The following is a 19,692-nucleotide window of genomic DNA, read 5'->3' on the forward strand; positions in this document are numbered from 1 at the left end:
CTATTTATTTTATTTTGTTAGTATGTTTGGTCTCTGTCTCCCCCTTTTAGACTGTGAGCCCACTGTTGGGTAGGGACTGTCTCTATATGTTGCCAATTTGTACTTCCCAAGTGCTTAGTACAGTGCTCTGCACATAATAAGCGCTCAATAAATACGATTGATGATGTTGATGATGATGATGCTTAGTACAGTGCCTGGCACATAGTAAGTGCTTAACAAATACCGTAATTATTATTATTACAAAGTCTGAATACAATTACCGTGCCTGGCACATAGTAAGTGCTTAACAAATACCATAATTATTATTATTATTATTACAATGTGCCAGGCACTCTACTAAGCACTGGGGTAGGTACAAGCTAACCAGGTTGGACACTGTCTCTGTTACATGTGGGGCTCACAGACGTAATCCCCATTTTACAGATGAGGGGACTGAGGCACAGAGAATTTAAGTAACATGTCCAAGGTCACAAAGCAGAAAAGTGGCAGAGCCAGAATTAAAACCTAGGTCCTTTTGACTAACAAGCCTGTGTGCTCTCTGCAATTATGCAGGCCCCCTCAACTCCCACACATCCTCCACACACTTCAAATATCCCCATTAGAAGGTGCTAAATGTCAAAATACTGAGTTGGGGGTGGGGGAGATGATGTGAAACAGCCTGCACTGGCCCCATCTTCCTAAAGCAAGGGCCTAGAAGTCAGAGGACCCGAGTTCTAATCTTGACTGCATCACATCTGCTGATGACCTTGAGCAAGTCACTTTACTTCTCTGTGCCTCATCTGTAAAATGGAGATTAAAACTGTGAGCCCCAGATGGAACAGGGACTCTGTCTATTCATTCATTCATTCAACTGCAGTTATTAAGCGCTTACTGAGTGCAGAGCACTGTACTAAGCATTTGTGAAAGTACAATACACAATAAAGAGTGACAATCCCTGCCCACAACTGAGCTCACAGTCTAGAGGGGAGGGGATAATCCAACCTGATTATCTTGTGTCTTCCCCAGTGCTTAGTACACTGCGTGGCACACAGTAAGCACTTAATAAATACCATAAAAAGCAAAACCAAATCCAACAAAAATACTCAGAAAAGTGCCCTAGGGTACAATACAACAGAGTTGGTAGATACCTTCCCTGCCCACAATGAGCTTTCAGTCTAGAGGGGGAGATATCCATTAATATAAATTAGAGATATGTACATAAGTGTTGTGCGGCTAATGAAAGGAGCAAGTCCAAATGCCAGAGACACCCGGAAAGGAATGGCAAAAGAGGAAATGAGGGCTTAGTCAGGGAAGGCCTCTTGGAGGAGCCATGCTTTTATTGTACTCCCCCAAGCACTTAGAACAGTGCTCTACACACAGTAATAATAATTATTATTATTATGGTATTTGTTAAGCCCTTACTATGTGCCAGGCACTTTATTAGCGCTGGGATGCAAGTTAAATCGGGTTGAACAAACTACCTCTTCCACGTGGGGCTCACAGTTTCAATCCCCATTTTACAGCTGAGGTAACTGAGGCACAGCAGACAAGCAGTGTAGTCAAAATTAGAACCCATGACCTTTTATGGGCTAATAACCCATAGTTGTTTTACTATTTAATAACTAATAACTAAATGCCATAGTTATTTTAACCTGTCTAATGTGGTCCTTAGCTGGAGCTGACACTTCCACGGTAAGGAAGACTGTTTCACAGGTTTGCTTCAAATTATTTTCATTTTGATAAACAGGGCCTATCTATCTCAAAGCCAATAGTAGAAGAAGGGCGACATTTATCTTCCCCAGTTAAAAGTTGTTTGTTTTGCCACATTAAGGATCTCTCCCGTCTCACTTGACCTCAGACTTTTTGTCCCCCACCTTCTTCTCTTTCTCAGGGCAAAACTGATGAAAAGGACCAGGTGACTGAAACTGACATTTCAAAGTAAATATCAGAATAGTCTTTCTTGTGATTCCTGAATGCTGAGTGAGTCAGTGTACAGGGGTGAGTTAAGAAAGAGATTTATATCTGCACCCCCTAAGTTTTTATCCTTGGATCAAACATCCATTTTGCTCTGTGGCTACTTTCTCTTTTTCTGAGTTCTTACAAATCTCTGACTACCTGGCAGAACACTTCTAACCTCATAACCTAGAGAAGCAGTGTGGCTCAGTGCAAAGAGCACAGGCTTTGGAGTCAGAGGCCATGGGTTAAAATCCTGGCTCCGTCAATTGCCGCTGTGTGACTTTGGGCAAGTCACTTCACTTCTCCGTGCCTCAGTTACCTCATCTGAAAATGGGGATTAAGACTGTGACCTCCCCATGGGACAACCTGATCACCTTGTAACCTTCCCCAGTGCTTAGAACAGTGCTTAATAAATGCCATTATTATTATTAACCTCATAATCCTCTCATCCAAATTATTCCCCACCACTGTCCTTCCATTTGGTCATATCCCACCTCAGTTAATGCATGAGACCCCTCGCTGACTTCTCAGCCTCCAGCCTCTCTCCTCTCCAGTCTTACTTCACTTCGCTTCCCAAATCAATTTTCTATAAAGGCATTTTATAGATGCTTTCCTCTCTCCAGGTGCCTAGAGTGGTTACCCACGCAGCTCCACATCGAGCATCACTGGAATCACAGTGAGAAGCAGGCAGGTGGAAAGAAGTCAGGGGGTTCCAGTTCTAATCTTGACTCCACCCCTTGTTTTCTTTGTGACTTTGGGCAAGTCACTTAAATTCTCTGTGCCTCAGGTGCTCCCAGACTAAGCCCCCTTTTTCCTCTCCTCCTCCCCATCCCTCCCACCCTACCTCCTTCCCCTCCCCACAACAGCTGTATATATGTTTTTGTACAGATTTATTACTCTATTTATTTTACTTGTACATATTTACTATTCTATTTATTTTGTTAATGATGTGCATCTAGCTTTAGTTCTATTTATTCTGACAACTTGACACCTGTCCACATGTTTTGTTTTGTTGTCTGTCTCCCCCTTCTTGGGTAGGGACCGTCTCTATATGTTGCCAACTTGTACTTCCCAAGCTCTTAGTACAGTACTCTGCACACAGTAAGTGCTCAATAAATACGATTGAATGAATGAATGAATGTCTCATCTGTAAAATAGGAATTAAGACTGTGGACCCGATTTGGGACAGGGACTGCGTCCAACCTGATCATCTCGTATCTACCTCTGTGCTTAGTACAGTGCCTGGAATATAGTAAGTGCTTAACAGATACCTTAAAAAAATTCAAGACACTCAGGTAAGCTCTCTCCCACTACTAATCCTTGCTCCCCTCCCACTGGAACCCAGCCTTCACACTGCATCCCATTAACACCAACCTACTCACTGTAATAATAATAATAATAATAATAATAATAATAATAATAATAATGGTATTTGTTAAGCGCTTACCATGTACAAAGCACTGTTCTAAGCGCTGAACCTCCATCTTCCGTCACCCATCTTTAACCCCTTGCTTACACCCTCCCTCCTGTGTGAAACTCCCTCCCCCTACACACGATGATGATGATAATGATGGTATTTGTTAAGCACTTACTATGTGCCAAGTACAGTTCTAAGTGCTGGGGTAGACAAGAGGTAATCAGGTTGTCTCACGTGGGGCTCACAGTCTTCATCCCCATTTTCCAGATGAGGTTACTGAGGCCCAGAGAAGTGAAGTGACTTGTCCAAAGTCACACAGCAGACAAGTGGAAGAGGCGGGATTAGAGCCCAAGACCTCTGACTCCCAAGCCCGGGGAAAGAGCCACACTGCTTCTCTTTCAAATATATATCTGATAGACCAGCACTCTCTCCATCTACAAAGCCCTACCAAATTAACATCTCCTCCAGGAAGTCTTCCCTGACTAATTCCTCCCATCTCCCCCCTCAACCCTACCTTCCCTGCCTCACCCAGACACTTAGTCCCACACCCTAAACATTTAGGTAGTCACTCCCCCCCATCCCACAACATTTATGTACATATCCTCAAACTCGATTGCTTCCTTCATTTGTTCCTAATTTTAATGTCTGTTTCCCCCATTAAACTGTAAGTCCCTTAAGGGCAGGGACTGCATCTCACGACTGCCCCACACTCTACCAAATGCCTAGTACAGTGCCCTACAATAAGTAAAAGCTCAAAGAATACCATTGACTTGATTGATTCCACCTTCCAGAGCCAACTTCAGTTTGGAGGGGAGGTAATGTGCTAATTTGGTGAATGTGAGGAGGGAGGGCATTCCAGGCCAGAGGTAGGACGTGGGCCAGGGGTCAACAGAGGGACAGGCGAGAACGAGGCCCAGTGAGGAGGTTAGCGGCAGAGGAGCGGAGGGCGCGGGCTGGGCTGGAGAAGGAGAGAAGGGAGGTGAGGTAGGAGGGGGTGAGGCGATGGAGAGCTCTGAAGCCAATAGTGAGGAGTTTTTGCTTGATATAAAGGTTGATAGACAATCACTGGAGATTTTTAAGGAGGCAGGGTGACATGCCCAGAGCATCTGTAGAAAGATAATCTGGGCAGCAGAGTGAAGTGTATACTGAAGTGGGGAGAGACAGGAGGTTGGGAGATCAGAAAGGAGGCTGATGCAGTAATCCAGTCGGGATAGGATAAGTGATTGTACTAACATGGTAGGGGTTTGGATCTTGGCGATGTTGTGAAGGTGAGACTGGCAGGATTTGGTGATGGATTGGATTTGTGGGGTGAATGAGAGAGCGGAGTCAAGGATGACACCAAGGTTGTGGATTTGTAAGACGGGAAGGATGGTAGTGCCATCCACAGTGATGGGAAAATCAGGGAGAGGATGGAGTTTGGGAGGGAAGATAAGGAGCTCAGTCTTGGACATGTTGAGTTTTAGGTGGCAAGAGGACAATCAGGTGGAGATGTCCTGAAGGCAGGATGAGATGCGAGCCTGGAGTGAGGGTGAGAGAACAGGGGAGGAGATGTAGATTTGGGTGTCATCCACAGAGAGATGAGTCTCACTGAACACACCAACTCTCACAGAATGTAAAAGGGCCCGGCAGAACAGATAAAGGGACAAATAACCATTCAAGAATTTACAAGGCAAGATGACAACACTGTGTAGTGTGAATGTGCACACACACACACACATGACCAGATTTCACCCAGAGCAGAAAAGGGAGTGAGGGAGTAGGGTCAGTGGTCCAAGAACATGCAGCAGGAAAGGGGGGAGGGGGCTGCTGCGGGATGGACAGAGACTCCATCGAGACCTTTTCCGTGGCCACAGTTAAGCCCTCTCCTGGGACAGATTCTACACTTCGTTTGCTTGACTGCACCCTTAGGACTGTACACACATAAAGATGGGAATGTTTGGCTAGTCTTTCAACCACAGCTGCACATTACCATAAATTAATATCGGATGAAAATTAGCTTGTGCCCCCCTGGCTGAAGACTAAAAGAAATTGGAATTCTGGTTTGAGATTCAGGTGGCGGGGAGAAGAGAAATCTGATATCCCCAAGGCCTCAGCTTTCTTTGTAGGAAGCTGCATGACCACGTGGAAAGAGCAAAGGCCTGAGCATCAGAGGATATGGGTTCTAATCCAGCTCTGCCATGACATGCTGGGTAGACCTTGGGCAAGTCACTTCACTTCTCTATGCCCCAGTTCCCTCATTTGCAAAATGGGGATTCAACACCTCTTCTCCCTCTGATGTGAACCCTATGTGGCATCTGATTATCTTGTAATTACTCCAGTGCTTAGTACAGTGCTTGGAACATAGTAAGCACTTAACAAGTACCACAATTATCACCATTATTATTATTTTACTGTTTTGTTTACTTTCATGGAAATCTGTAACACTGACAGACCAAAAGATCAAAATAAAAAAATAAGAGTTACCTAAAAGAACATAGCCCAGGGAGTCAGAGGATTCTGATTCCAGCTCTGCCAGTTGCCTGCAGTGTCACCTTGGCCAAGTCACTTAATTTCTCTGTAACTCAGTTTCCTCATCTGTCAAATGAGAAATAAATACCTGTTCTCCCTCCTACTTAGATCATGAGCTCCATGTGGGACGGAGTCTGCATCCAATCTGATTTCCTTTAATCTACCCCAGCACTTAGTACAGTTCTTGACCCATAGACAGTGTTTAACAAGTACCTCCACCACAAAGTTCTGGCTCCTCCAAGGGTGATTTCTATGTCTCCTGGCACCGTAAAGGCACACCCAAGACCAAAAACACTTTCCTCAGGCTCCCGGCCCTCATTCTCTGGGAACTTCAAAAGCCCAGGGCCTTTCCCCAACGGGACCAAAGGCAAGGGACGACTGAGCAGGGAAAGAGAGGAAAGTTTCCGAGCAGCCAATTTGCCTGACAAACCTCTCCTCAGCCCTCCTTTGCTCTTCTCCCTCTCCCACCTGCATTGCCCTTACTTGCTCCCTTTATTCATCGCCCCCATCCCAGCCCCGCAGCACTTTTGTGCATATAATAATAATAATAATGGCATTTATTAAGTGCTTACTATGTGCAAAGCACCGTTCTAAGTGCTGGGGAGGTTACAAGGTGATCAGGTTGTCCCATAGGGGGCTCACAGTCTTAATCCCCATTTTACAGATGAGGTAACTGAGGCATAGAGAAGTTAAGTGACTTGCCCAAAGTCACACAGCTGACAGTTGGCGGAGCGGGATTTGAACCCATGACCTCTGACTCCAAAACCCATGCTCTTTCCACTGAGCCATGCTGCTTCTCAATAAATTAGTATTATTTATACTAATGTCTGTCTCTCCCTCTAGACTTAAAACTCATTGTGGGCAGGGAATGTGTATGCTATATTGTATTGAGAAGTAGCATGGCTTAGTAGATAGAGCACAGACCTGAGAATCAGAAGGATCTGGGTTCTAATCACAGTTCCCACACATGTCTACAAATCTCTGACTACCTGGCAGAACACTTCTAACCTCATAACCTAGAGAAGCAGCGTGGCTCAGTGGAAAGAGCCGGGGCTTTGGAGTCGGAGGTCATGGGTTCAAATCCCGGCTCCGCCAACTGTCAGCTGTGTGACTTTGGGCCAGTCACTTCACTTCTCTGTGCCTCTGTTACCTCATCTGTAAAATGGGGATTAAAACTGTAAGCCCCCCATGGGACAACCTGATCACCTTGTAATTCCCCAGTGCTTAGAACAGTGCTTTACACATAGTAAATGCTTAATAAATGTTATTATTATTATTATTATTACTATTAAACAGTTCCATGAGCTTGGGAAGTGACACAGAACAGAACTCTCTCTCCTCACCTGTGGCATCCTGCCTCTCCCAACTCATCTCCCTTTCCCTATAGGGACTGGATCCCACCGGATTATCTTGTTTCTATCCCAGTGCTTAGTACAGTGCTTGTTTGTCATATAGTAAGCACTTAAGAAACACCACAGTGGCCTTGTGGTGAGAGCACGGGCCTGGGAATCAGAGATCCTGGGTTCTAATCATTGATTCAATTCATTCATTCAATCATATTTATTGAGAGCTTACTGTGTGCAGAGCACTGTACTAAGTGCTCGGGAAGTACAAGTCGGCAACATATAGAGACAGTCCCTACCCAACAACGGGCTTGCAGTCTAGAAGGGGGAGACAGACAACAAAACCAAACATGTACACTGGTGTCAATACCATCAAAAGAAGCAGCATGGCTCAGTGGAAAGAGCACGGGCTTTGGAGTCAGAGGTCATGGGTTCAAATGCCAACTCCGCCAATTGTCAGCTATGTGACTTTGGACAAGTAACTTAACTTCTCTGCACCTCAGTTACCTCATCTGTAAAATGAGGATTAAGACTGTGAGCCCCCCGTGGGACAACCTGGTTCTTTGCACATAGTAAGTGTTTAATAAATGTCATTATTATTATTATTATTATTATTAATCAAAATAGATAAATAGAATTATAGCTATATACATATTATTAATAAGATAAAGTAGTAAATACGTACAAGTAAAATAGAGTAAAAAATATGTACAAATATATACAAGTGCTTTGGGGAGGGGAAGGAGGTAGGGCGGGGGGGCGATGAGGAGGGGAGGAGGAGAGAAAAAGTGGGCTCAGTCTGGGAAGGCCTCCTGGAGGAGGTGGGTTCTCAGTAGGGCTTTGAAGGGAGGAAGAGAGCTAATTTGGTGGATGTGTGGAAAGAGGGCAATCCAGGCCAGGGGAAGGATGTGGGCCGGGGGTCGACGGCAGGACAGGCGAGAACAAGGCCCAGTGAGGAGGTTAGCGGTGGCAGAGGAGTGGAGGGTGTGGGCTGGGCTGGAGAAGGAGAGAAGGGAGGTGAGGTAGGAGGGGGTGAATTGATGGAAAGCCTTGAATGCAAGAGTGAGGGGTTTTTGCTTGATTCATAGGTTGACAGGCAACCACTGTAGATTTTTGAGGAGGGGCATGACATGCCCAGAGCGTTCCTATACAAAGATAATCCAGGCAGCACAGTGAAGTATAGACTGAAGCGGGGAGAGACAGGAGGATGGGAGATCAGAGAGGAGGCCGATGCAGTAATCCAGTCGGTAGAGGATAAGAGACTGAACCAGCAAGGTAGCTGTTTGGATGGAGAGGGAAGGGCGGATCTTGGTGATGTTGCGGAGGTGAGACCAGCAGGTTTTGGTGACAGATTAGATGTATGTGGTGAATGAGAGAGCAGAGGCAAGGATGACACCAAGGTTGCGGGGCCTGGCTCTGCCAACTGCTTGCTGGGTGAACTTGGGCAAGTCACTTAACTTCTCTGAGCCTCAGTTTCCTTGCTGTAAGATGGGGATTCCCTGCCCTCCTACTTAGACTGTGAGACCCATGTGGGACAGGGACAGTGTTTGACCTGATTAACCTGTATTTAGCCCAGTGCTTAGGGCAGTGCTTGACACATAGTAAGTACTTAATATAATAATAATAGCAATAATCATGATAATTTAATATCTGCTCCTTGCAAGCTCCTGAACCCCATAGACTACACATTCCTCCAATTGCAAAATGGGGGTGGTCTGCTCTGTTTTTTTTCACTTCTCTTTGGGTGGGAGCTGGTTGTAAATTCTTCCCCTAGACTGTAAACTCCTCGAGGGTCCGGATTAAATCTACTAGTGCTATTGAACTCCCCCAAGGGCTTAGGACAGTGTTCTGTACCAGGCTGATGCTCAACAAAATATTTTCATTGAATAGAATAGTCTGCTGTGTGACCATGGCCAAGTCACTTGCTTCTCTGAAGCAGCGTGGCTCAATGGAAAGAGCATGGGCTTTGGAGTCAGAGGTCATGAGTTCAAATCTTGGCTCCTCCAACTGTCAGCTGTGTGATTTTGGGCTCGTCACTTAACTTCTCCGTGCCTCAGTTACCGCATCTGTAAAATAGGGATGAAGACTGCGAGCCCCCCATGGGACAACCTGATTACCCTGTAACCTCCCCAGTGCTTAGAACAGTGCTTTGCACATAGTAAGCGCTTAATAAATGCCATTATTATTTATTTATTCTCTGTGCTTCAGGTCCCTTATCTGCAAAATGGGGGTTCAATACCTGTTATCCCTCCTACTTAGACTGTGAGCCCCATGAGGGGCCTGACAATCTTGAATTTACCTCCAGCATTTGGTACAGGGCTTGGAACATAGTAAATGCTTAACAAAAACAATAATAGCAATAATAATAATAATAATAATAAATTGATAAAGAAGCACTTTGTGAGCCAAAAACATTTCTTGGGCTCCCCTTTTAGACTGTGAGCCCACTGCTGGGTAGGGACTGTCTCTATATGTTGCCAACTTGTACTTCCCAAGCGCTTAGTACAGTGCTCTGCACACAGTAAGCGCTCAATAAATATGATTGATTGATTGATTGATTCTAGTGTACTTTCCCAAGCACTTACACAATGCATCACACCGCAGCATGTGCTCAGTAAATACCATTCATTCATTGAATCATATTTATTGAGCGCTTACTGTGTTCAAGGTGCTGTACTAAGTGCTTGGGAGAGTATAATACAACAATAAACAGACACATTCCCTGCCCAGAAAAGCCCATTAAGGCTGAATCTAAGTCTCACTCCCATCCCTCTCCCCTGCTTGATTGGGGAGTTAACTTTTCCCTCATCAAGGGTCAGGAGACAAATGTAGTGGGAAAAAAAAAGAGCTGCAATACCCTATTCTTCTCTTTTCTTACAAAAGGTGTGAAGCTCCTTGAGAAAGATCAATGCACTGTCCCTGACCCTCACATAAATTACTTGTTGCAGTCCCAGACTCTGGCCAGTAAAAGTTGGACAAGCCACTTACAGAGAGCCAGGGCTGATTGGTTCCCGGGCAACATCTCAGCATCACACCAACATCATCAATCAATCATATTTATCAAACACATAATGGGTGCAGAGCACCCTACTAAGTGCTTGGGAGAGTAAGTATTTCAGAGTTGGTAGACGGGTTCCCTACCCATAAAGAGCTTACAGTCTAGAGTGGGAGACAAACATTAATAGAAATAAATTAGGTCTATGTACATAAGTGCTTCAGGACTGAGGGAGGGGTGGGTCTTTACAAATCCAAGTGCAGAGGCGATGCAGAAGGGAGTGGGAGAAGTGGTAATGAAGGCTTAGTCGGGGAAGCCCTTGTGGAGGAGATGGGCTTTTAGTAAGGCCTTAAAGGTGGGGAGAGTGACCATCTGTCAGATACGAAGCGGGAGGGGGTCCTAGGCCAGAGGCAGGACATGGGCAAGAGAAGGCGGTGAGATAGGTAAGATTGAGGTACAGTGAGTTGGTTGGCATTAGAGCAGTGAATTTCACGAGTGGGGTTGTATTAGGAAGCCAAGAAGGTATGCTCCTTTTCCACCTGAAGCTAAGGGAGTCATTTCCCAGCAGGGACCAGAAGACAAGGATGGGGTGAGGCCTTCCTCCCTCCAGTTGACCAGAACCCTCCTGCCCTAAAATCACATGGCCAGTGCCAATCCTCGACCTCATGTGCAACGTGGTGATGGGGCTGGTGCCTGTGATGGAGGAGCATAAGAGCCCCCCGCTCACTAATTAACGCTTTCTAGAAAGCACAGCTGCAGCTGCTCCTCGTGGCTGTTGCGATGGCGAGGGCCCCTCCTCAGGGAGAGGGGTGGCCCAGGTGTTCATTCCCTGTCTCTGGCATCAGAGTGAGGGAGGGCGAGGACAGCCTAAGTTGGGCCCAGTGAGAGATGGAAAGGGCATCTTTGGCCACTGGAACGGAAGAAAGCCAAGCCTGGCACTCAGCCCAATGACTACTCCCTTCCTCCCTTCACCTCACATCCAAGAGCCTAATGTTCTTTTGCAAATTAAGGGAGAGACCTGCATGACTGCAACCCCCTACAGAAAGCCTACAGATTGTATGGACTGTTTCCAGGAAGAGGGTGGATTGGCTGCCAAATGGAAACTGCAGCCCTAAAAATCCCAACTCTATTGCTATCCCAACTCCATCCTAACTCTCACAAGCCTGTAACCTTGGCATTATCCCTGAATCATCTCCCTCATCCAACCCACATACTCAATCTGTCACCAAATCCTGTCGGTTCAATATTCACAACGTGGCTAAAATCCACCCTTTTCTCTCCATTCAAACTACTACCATTTAATCACAGCACTTAGCCTATGCTGCCTTGATCACTGCATCAGTCTCCTTGCTGACCCCCCACCTCTCTGTCTCTCCCCATTCCAGTCCATACTTCACTCTGCTGCCCAGATCATTTTTCCAAAAAACCACTCAGTCCATGTTTCCCCACTCCTCAAGTACCTCCAGTGGTTGTGCATCCACCTTTACACCAAACAGAAACTCAGTAGGGCTTTAAAGCCTGGAGTCAGAGGTCATGGGTTCAAATCCCAGCTCCGCCAATTGTCAGCTGTGTGACTTTGGGCAAGTCACTTAACTTCTCTGGGCCTCAGTTCCCTCATCTGTAAAATGTGGATTAAGACTGTGAGCTCCCAGTGGGACAACCTCATCATCTTGTAACCTCCCCAGCTCCTAGAACAGTGCTTTGCACATAGTAAGCACTTAATAAATGTCATTATTATTATTATTATTATTATAAAGCACTTTATCATTGCTACCCCTTCTTCCTCACCTAACTGCTTTCCTACTTCAACCCAGCCAGCACACAGCTCCTCTAATGCCAACCTACTCACTGTATCTTTATCTCATCTATCTCGCCACCGACCTCTCGCCCACGTCCTGCCTCTAGATTGAAACTCCCTCCCTTATCATATCTTAAAGACCAACACTCTCCCCACCTTTAAGGCCTTATTAAAAGCCCTACTTAGTCACGAGGGCTTCCCTGACTGAACCTTCATTTCTGCTTCTCCCACTCCCTTCTGTTCTGCGTCGCCTCTGCACATGGATTTGTACCCTTTATCCGCCCCTCTCTCAGCCCCACAGCACTTATAATAATGATGATGCCATTTATTAAGTGCTTACTATGTGCAAAGCACTGTTCTGAACACTGGGGAGGTTACAAGGTGATCAGGATGTCCCACAGGGGGCTCACAGTCTTTTAGACTGTGACCCCTTTTAGACTGCGAGCCCCCTTTTAGACTGTGAGCCCACTGTTGGGTAGGGACTGTCTCTATATGTTGCCAACTTGTACTTCCCAAGCACTTAGTACAGTGCTCTGCACACAGTAAGCGCTCAATAAATACGATTGACTGATTGATTGATTGACTTACCTCCATTTTACAGATGAGGTCACTGAGGCACAGAGAAGTTGAGTGACTTGCCCAAAGTCACACAGCTGACAATTGGTGGAGCCGGAATTTGAACCCATGACCTCTGACTCTTTCCCATGCTCTTTCCACTGAGCCACACTGCTTCTCATTATTTCTATTAATGTTTGTCTCCCACTCTAGACTGTAAGCTTTTTATGTGGAGGGAACATGTCTACCAACTCTGAAATATGTACTCAAAGCCTTATTTAAAAAAAAGCACATCTCCAAGAGGCCTTTTCCCCAACTACGCCCTCATTTTCTCCTCTCCTACTCCCTTCTACAACACTCTTGCACTTGGATTTGGACCCTTTATTCACCCTTTCTTCAGCCCCACAGCACTTATGCATCTGTAATTTATTCATTTATATTCATGTCTGTCTCCTGCTCTATACTGTAAGCTCATTGTAGGGAGGGAACATGCCTACCAATGCTGCTATACTATACTCTCCCAAGCATTTAGTACAGTGCTCAGCACACAGTAAACGCTCAATAAATATGATGGATTGATTGACTGACTATTGCCCTAAGCATCTTTGTACTGCACATATGGCATATCTTCCCAACCGAGAGAGTGTCCCATACCTTCCTAATCTAATGATAATAATAATAGTGGAATTTGTTGAGTGCTTACTATTTGCCAAGCACTGGGGTAGATACTCTCTCCCTTTGCTCTACCCCCTTCCTCGCCCCACAGCACTTCTGTTACTATGTATATATCTATCTATATATAGATATATATATAATTATAATTCTATTTATTTTTATTAATGATGTGTATATATCTATAATTCTATTTATTTATATTGATGCTACTGATGCTTGTTTACTTGTTGTGAGCCTGTTGTAGACAGGGATTGTCTCTGTTGCTGAATTGTACTTCCCAAGCACTTAGTACACTGCACCCAGCAAGTGCTCAATAAATACAATTGAATGAATGAATGAGTGAAGACAAGCTAATCAGGTTGGACACAGTCCCTGCCTCGTGTGGAGCTCACAGTCTTAATCCCCATTTTACAGATGAGGTAACTGAGGCCCAGAGAATTGAAGTGACTTGCCCAAGGTCACGCAGCAGACAAGCGGGGGAACCGGGATTAGAACCCATGTCCTCTCACTCCCAGGCCCATGTTCTTTCCACTAGGTCATGCTACTTCAGGGCTCCCTATCTTCTCAACCCAGCAAGTGCATGTGTTCCCAATCCATACCTCACCAATCCAGACAGTGTCCCATACCTTCCCAACTCATAGACTGCTCCATACATTCCCAACTTAAAGAGTATCGGATGCATTTCCAACACAAAGAGTACCCCATACCTACTTATTCATTCATTCAACCGTATTTATTGAGCACTTACTGTGCAGAGCACCGTACTAAGCGCTTAACCAAAGAGTGCCCTACACACCTATCCAACCCCCTCCATTCCTTGGCCCAAACTGCCCTTCCCTGGCTCACAATTTCCTTACCTTTCATCCACCTGTTTCCTCACACCCCGCTACACCCTCCCTCCCTCTAGACTGTACGCTCCTCGTGGACAGGGAATGTGTCTACCAACTCCGTTATGCTGTACTCTCCAAAGCACTTAGTACAGTGTTCTACACAAGGTAAGTGCTCAATAAATATCAGGAATTAACAACAGAGCCCTAATGTCTCTGCACCAGAGCCATTGCTGGATTTAAGAACGATAAATGAAGACTGAACAACGTACACAGGATGCTCATCTACGTAGGATGGGCACAGACAGACTTGGGATACAATGGAACTTTATGGATGGGAAAAAAGAAAATATCTGTCCATTTCCACACCCGGGGTCGGCCTGGCCCATCCCTCGCAGGTCTACACATAAGACTGTTGGATTGGTACACATTATGCCTGTGCTCAGCGTGATGGCCAATTCAGGATCTGATCACGGGCACAACTCCCCTGCCAATCTCCAGACCTCCGCTCCACCATCTGGAATACTGAGATAAAACCGGCTATCCCCAGATAATACCGCGGCAGACTGAGTCCTCATACAGAAGGCAATTGCCATTTTCATTTTACAACCAGATGTTTCTTTGAATCCATCCCCTAGGCTGGCATCGCTGACACGAAGAGTACCAAGTTCCCAGAGCTGAAGCTTTAAGAGGCTACCTTCCTGATAAGAAAATAACCTTCCTCAGGAAATCCCAACCAGCAAGGGGGGCAAGGCTGGAGAAGCTAATTGCTCTAAAACGCTCTAATCTAGTATCTGCTGGTCAAGTCATTTCATCCCCTTCTGCTTCCATTTTTTCCATCAGGAAAACTAGGCTTGCTGTAGGGATTTAATGTGACTTTATTTATTACTCTATTTATTTATTTATTTATTTATTTTACTTGTACATTTCTATCCTCTTTATTTTATTTTGTTGGTATGTTTGGTTCTGTTCTCTGTCTCCCCCTTTTAGACTGTGAGCCCACTGTTGGGTAGGGACTGTCTCTATGTGTTGCCAATTTGTACTTCCCAAGCGCTTAGTACAGTGCTCTGCACATAGTAAGCGCTCAATAAATACGATTGATTGATTGATTGACTGATTGACAAAGGTAATATGTGAGTTGAGATAATGCCTGAGCAATTGATCCAAAGAGAAAGCTACTAGTCAAGCAGGCCCAGTTGACAGAGTTGTCACCCTCCCCACTATTGTCTGAGACTCTGAGCGTATCACCATACTCTGGCCATTCAGAAACGGGTAGGTTATGTTGATTTAAAAAAAACCACAGCAAACCAGACCAGACCAAGTTGATTGCTTCTGTGTTTTTCAATTACAACTACCAAATGAGTCCACAGAGGGGCCGAGGCAGACGTCTGGGTCTCTGTTAAGCATTTGAGATGGGGCCCTGCAAATTAATCTGGAAGCATTAATTCATGCTGGCTTGAGTAGGATGCAACCAGCCCCAGACAGAAGGTGGTCAGGAGCAGCAGTAGGAGTTCAAGGGGAGGATCCTGGGGGGAATGTTGGAGGTGGGAGAGGGGGAGGGGAATCAGCATTGGGTTCAGTGATCATCCACTACTTTGTAATTCAATCACCAAAGCTTACTGGGTGGAGGGGAGGGGGCCTTCCCCCTGCAGCAGCTGGAGGGGGATAACAGCATTTCTGTGCATGTACAGTGATCTTTGGAGACAAAGAGGCCAGAGAATATTCAACCTACATACACCGTAGCCATAATTTCCTCACCAGTGGGGCCTGTACGAACGTTTCTAGCCATTTCGAATGCCTCTTATTCTTCCTGCGAAAGCCAGGACCTTTGACCTTTTCATAAACGCCATCTCCCTTCCGGGCAGCCGCTCGAAAATGTCCGGTTTGAGACGTTATTAAAGAGCAGAGAGTTCTTTAAAATATCATCGATGCCGATCGATTTTTCCCTGGGGGGAAAGTCTCCTCTGACCTCTCTCAGAGCCCTGGGGATTCCAAAATGCTTTGTTATCCTGAGCTTGTCATCATGGAACCTGAGGACCCGCCTTCTTTACTGGTCTCAGGAACTTTGGTTTAATGGCAATTTGATGACCACTGCCCCGTTCCCCCGATTTGAGCAGCTGGTTGTTTCCGACCTTCTCGGATTCCTCTCCCTCGATCCTAACTACTGCTCTAATCAGATGAAGAACTGGAATTAGGTCTAATGGGCTGGAAATGACAGAATCTCCAATTTTTCTGACGGTTGGCTCTGCTTGCAATTCTCCCCGCTTCACGCAGCTACTCATCCCTCCCTCATTTTATTTGGCTTTTGAAAAGTAATTATCAGTGATTTGTTCAGTTCATTAACTGGGTCTCTGAACGGCATGGAAAGCCTGCCACCTGGACGTGCATTTTCTTCCCTCTGCAAGAGGTGAAGCAGCACGGCCTAGGGGATAGAGCCCAGGCCTGGGAGACAGAAGGACCTGGGTTCTAATCCTGACTCCGCCACCTGTCTGCTGTGTGACCTTGGGCGAGTCATTTCACTTCTCTGGACTTCAGTTCCTTCATCCGTAATATGGGGATTAAGACAGTGAGCCCTATGTGAGACACGGACAGTGTCCAAACTGATTAGCTTGTATGACTAAAACCGTGAGCTGAATTAAGACTGTGAGCCCCACATGGGACAGGGACTGTGTCCAATCAATCAATCAATCGTATTTATTGAGCGCTTACTGTGTGCAGATCACTGTACTAAGCGCTTGGGAAGTACAAGTTGGCAATATTATAGAGACAGTTCCTACCCAACAGTGGGCTCACAGTCTGATTATCTTGAATCTAAAGCAGCATTAAGAACAGCACTTGGCACATAGTAAGCACTTAACAAATACCATCATCATATAATAATATATTTTATGATACTAATACATCCAACCTAGTGCGTAGTACGGTGTCTGGCACCTGGAATGCCCTCCCTCCTCATATCCAACAGACATACCATCATTATTATTATTGTTCTCCTCTTCAAAGCCTTACTGAAGGCACAACCCTACTGAGAGCTCACCTCCTCCAGGAGGCCTTTCAGACTGAGCCCCCTCCTTCCTCTCCCCCTCATCCCCCTCTCCATCCCCCAGCCTTACCTCCTTCCCTTCCCCACAGCACCTGTATATATGTATATATATATATATATATATATATATATATATATGTTTGTATCTATTACTCTATTTATTTTACTTATACATATTTATTCTATTTATTTTATTTTGTTAATATGTTTTGTTTCGTTGTCTGTCTCCCCCTTCTAGACTGTGAGCCCACTGTTGGGTAGGGACTGTCTCTATATGTTGTCAACTTGTACTTCCCAAGTGCTTAGTACAGTGCTCTGCACACAGTAAGCGTACAATAAATACGATTGAATGAATGACTCCACTCCAAGAGGCCTTCCCTGACCAGGCCCTCCTTTCCTCTTCTTCCACTCCCTTCTGTGCTTCCTTGATTTACTCCCTTTATCCATCCCCCTCCTAGTCTCCCAGCACTTATGTACAAATCTGTAATTTATTTTATATTAATGTCAGTCTCCCCGTTTAGGCTGTATGCTCACTGTGGGCAGGGAATGTGTCTGTTTATTGTTGTATTGTACTTTCCCAAGCACTTAGCACAGTGAGCTCATTGTGGACAGGAATGTATCTGTTTGTTATTTCATTGTAATAATAATAATAATGATGATGGTATTTATTAAGTGCTTACTATGTGCAAAGCACTGTTCTAAGCGCTGGGGAGGTTACAAGGTGATCAGGTTGTCCCACGCGGGGCTCAAACTCTCCCAAGTGCTTAGTACAGTGTTTTGCACACAGAAAGTGCTCAATAAATATGGTTGAATGAATGAATGAATGCTCTGCACACAGTAGCGCTTCATGAATATAATTGACTGACTGATTGACCTAGTATACCCTTAAGGAATTCCATTAAAAACAAAAACTGGACAATGAACTAGAACCCACCAGGCAGGCTTGAGAAGAATTATACACACACACCTCAGAAATACAGGGAGCCCTTTTTATTCATTCATTCATTCAATCGTATTTATTGAGCGTTTACTATGTGCAGAGCACTGTACTAAGCACTTGGAAAGTACAATTTGGCAACAGATAGCTACGATCCCTACCCAACAACGGGCTCACAATCTAGAAGGGGGAGACAGACAACAAAACAAAACAAAACAAGTAGCATAAGGGCTGTGGGGAAGGGAAGGGGGATGAATAAAGGGAGCAAGTCAGGGAGACACAGAAGGGAGTGGAAGAAGAGGAAAGGAGCGCTTAGTCAGGGACAACTTCCTGGAGGAAATGTGCCTTCAAAAAGGTTTTGAAGAGGGGGAGAATAATTGTCTGTCAAATTTGAGGAGGAAGGGTATCCTAGGCCAGAGGCAGGATGGGGAGAGGGGTTGGCAGTGAGATGGACAAGATTGGGGTACAGTGAGAAGATCAACATTAGAGGAGTGAAGTGAGTGGGCTGGGTTGTAGTAGGAGAGTAGTGAAGTGAGGTAGGAGGGGGCAAGGTGATTGAGTCCTTTAAAGCCGATAGTGAGGAGTTTTTCTTTGATGTGGAGGTGGATGGGCAACAACTGGAGTTTCTTGAAGAGTGGGGAAACATGTACTGAAGACAGACAACAAAACAAGTAGACAGGCATCAATAGCCTAAAATAGATAAATAGAATGATGGATAAAGACTTGCCTAAGGTCACACAGCAGACAATCCCCATTTCACAGCCTTACTGAGCCTTACTGAAGGCACATCTCCTCCAAGAGGCCTTCCCAGACTAAGACCCTCCTTTCATTCATTCATTCAATCATATTTACTGAGTGCTTACCGTATGCAGAGCACTGTACTAAGTGCTTGGAAAGTACAATTTGGACAATTCTGACAGGTATAACTTCCTCTTCTCCCACTCCCTTCTGTGTCACCCTGACTTGCTCCCTTGGTTATTCCCCCTTCCCAGCCCCACACCACTTATGTACATATCTGTAATTTATTTATTTGTACTGATAATAGTAATAAATATATAATAATAATAATAAGCAGCGTGGCTCAGTGTAAAGAGCCCGGGCTTTGGAGTCTGAGGTCACGGGTTCAAATCCTGCCTCCGCCACTTGTCAGCTGTGTGACTTTGGGCAAGTCACTTAACTTCTCTGTGCCTCAGTTACCTCATCTGTAAAATGGGGATTAAGTCTGTGAGCCCCAAGTGGGACAACTTGATTACCTTGTATCTACCCCAGCGCTTAAAACAGTGCTTTGCACATAGTAAGCGCTTAATAAATGCCATTATTATTATTATTATTATTATTATCATTATTACAGTATTTGTTAGTGCTTAGCTATGTGCCGGCACTGTACTAAGTGCTGGAATATCTTTCTCCTCCCTTTTAAACTGTAAGCTTGTTGTGGGCAGGGAATGTGTCTGTTAATTGTTGTATTGAACTCTCCCAAGTGCTTAGCAAGAGTGCTCTGCACACAGTAAGCACTCAATAAATATAATTGAATGTATGAATGAATTTCACTTGAAGATGCTGGGTCGTGTGATCTAGTGGAACCTTGTGGTAACCTTGTACCTAACCCAACCACTTAGCAAACAATCAATTAATGGTATTTATTGAGCACTTATGGTG

At 45.1% G+C, this 19,692-nt stretch overlaps 1 protein-coding gene across 1 annotated transcript in view; it reads right to left on the bottom strand.

The window, feature by feature from the left end:
- The window catches only part of SLIT1 (slit guidance ligand 1), a 320,078-nt gene that overhangs the window by 190,499 nt on the left and 109,887 nt on the right, over positions 1 to 19,692 (bottom strand). The gene's annotated exons all lie outside the window — the stretch shown is intronic.

Source organism: Tachyglossus aculeatus, chromosome 3 (assembly GCF_015852505.1).
Source record: "Tachyglossus aculeatus isolate mTacAcu1 chromosome 3, mTacAcu1.pri, whole genome shotgun sequence".
In the NCBI taxonomy this organism is placed as follows: domain Eukaryota; kingdom Metazoa; phylum Chordata; class Mammalia; order Monotremata; family Tachyglossidae; genus Tachyglossus; species Tachyglossus aculeatus.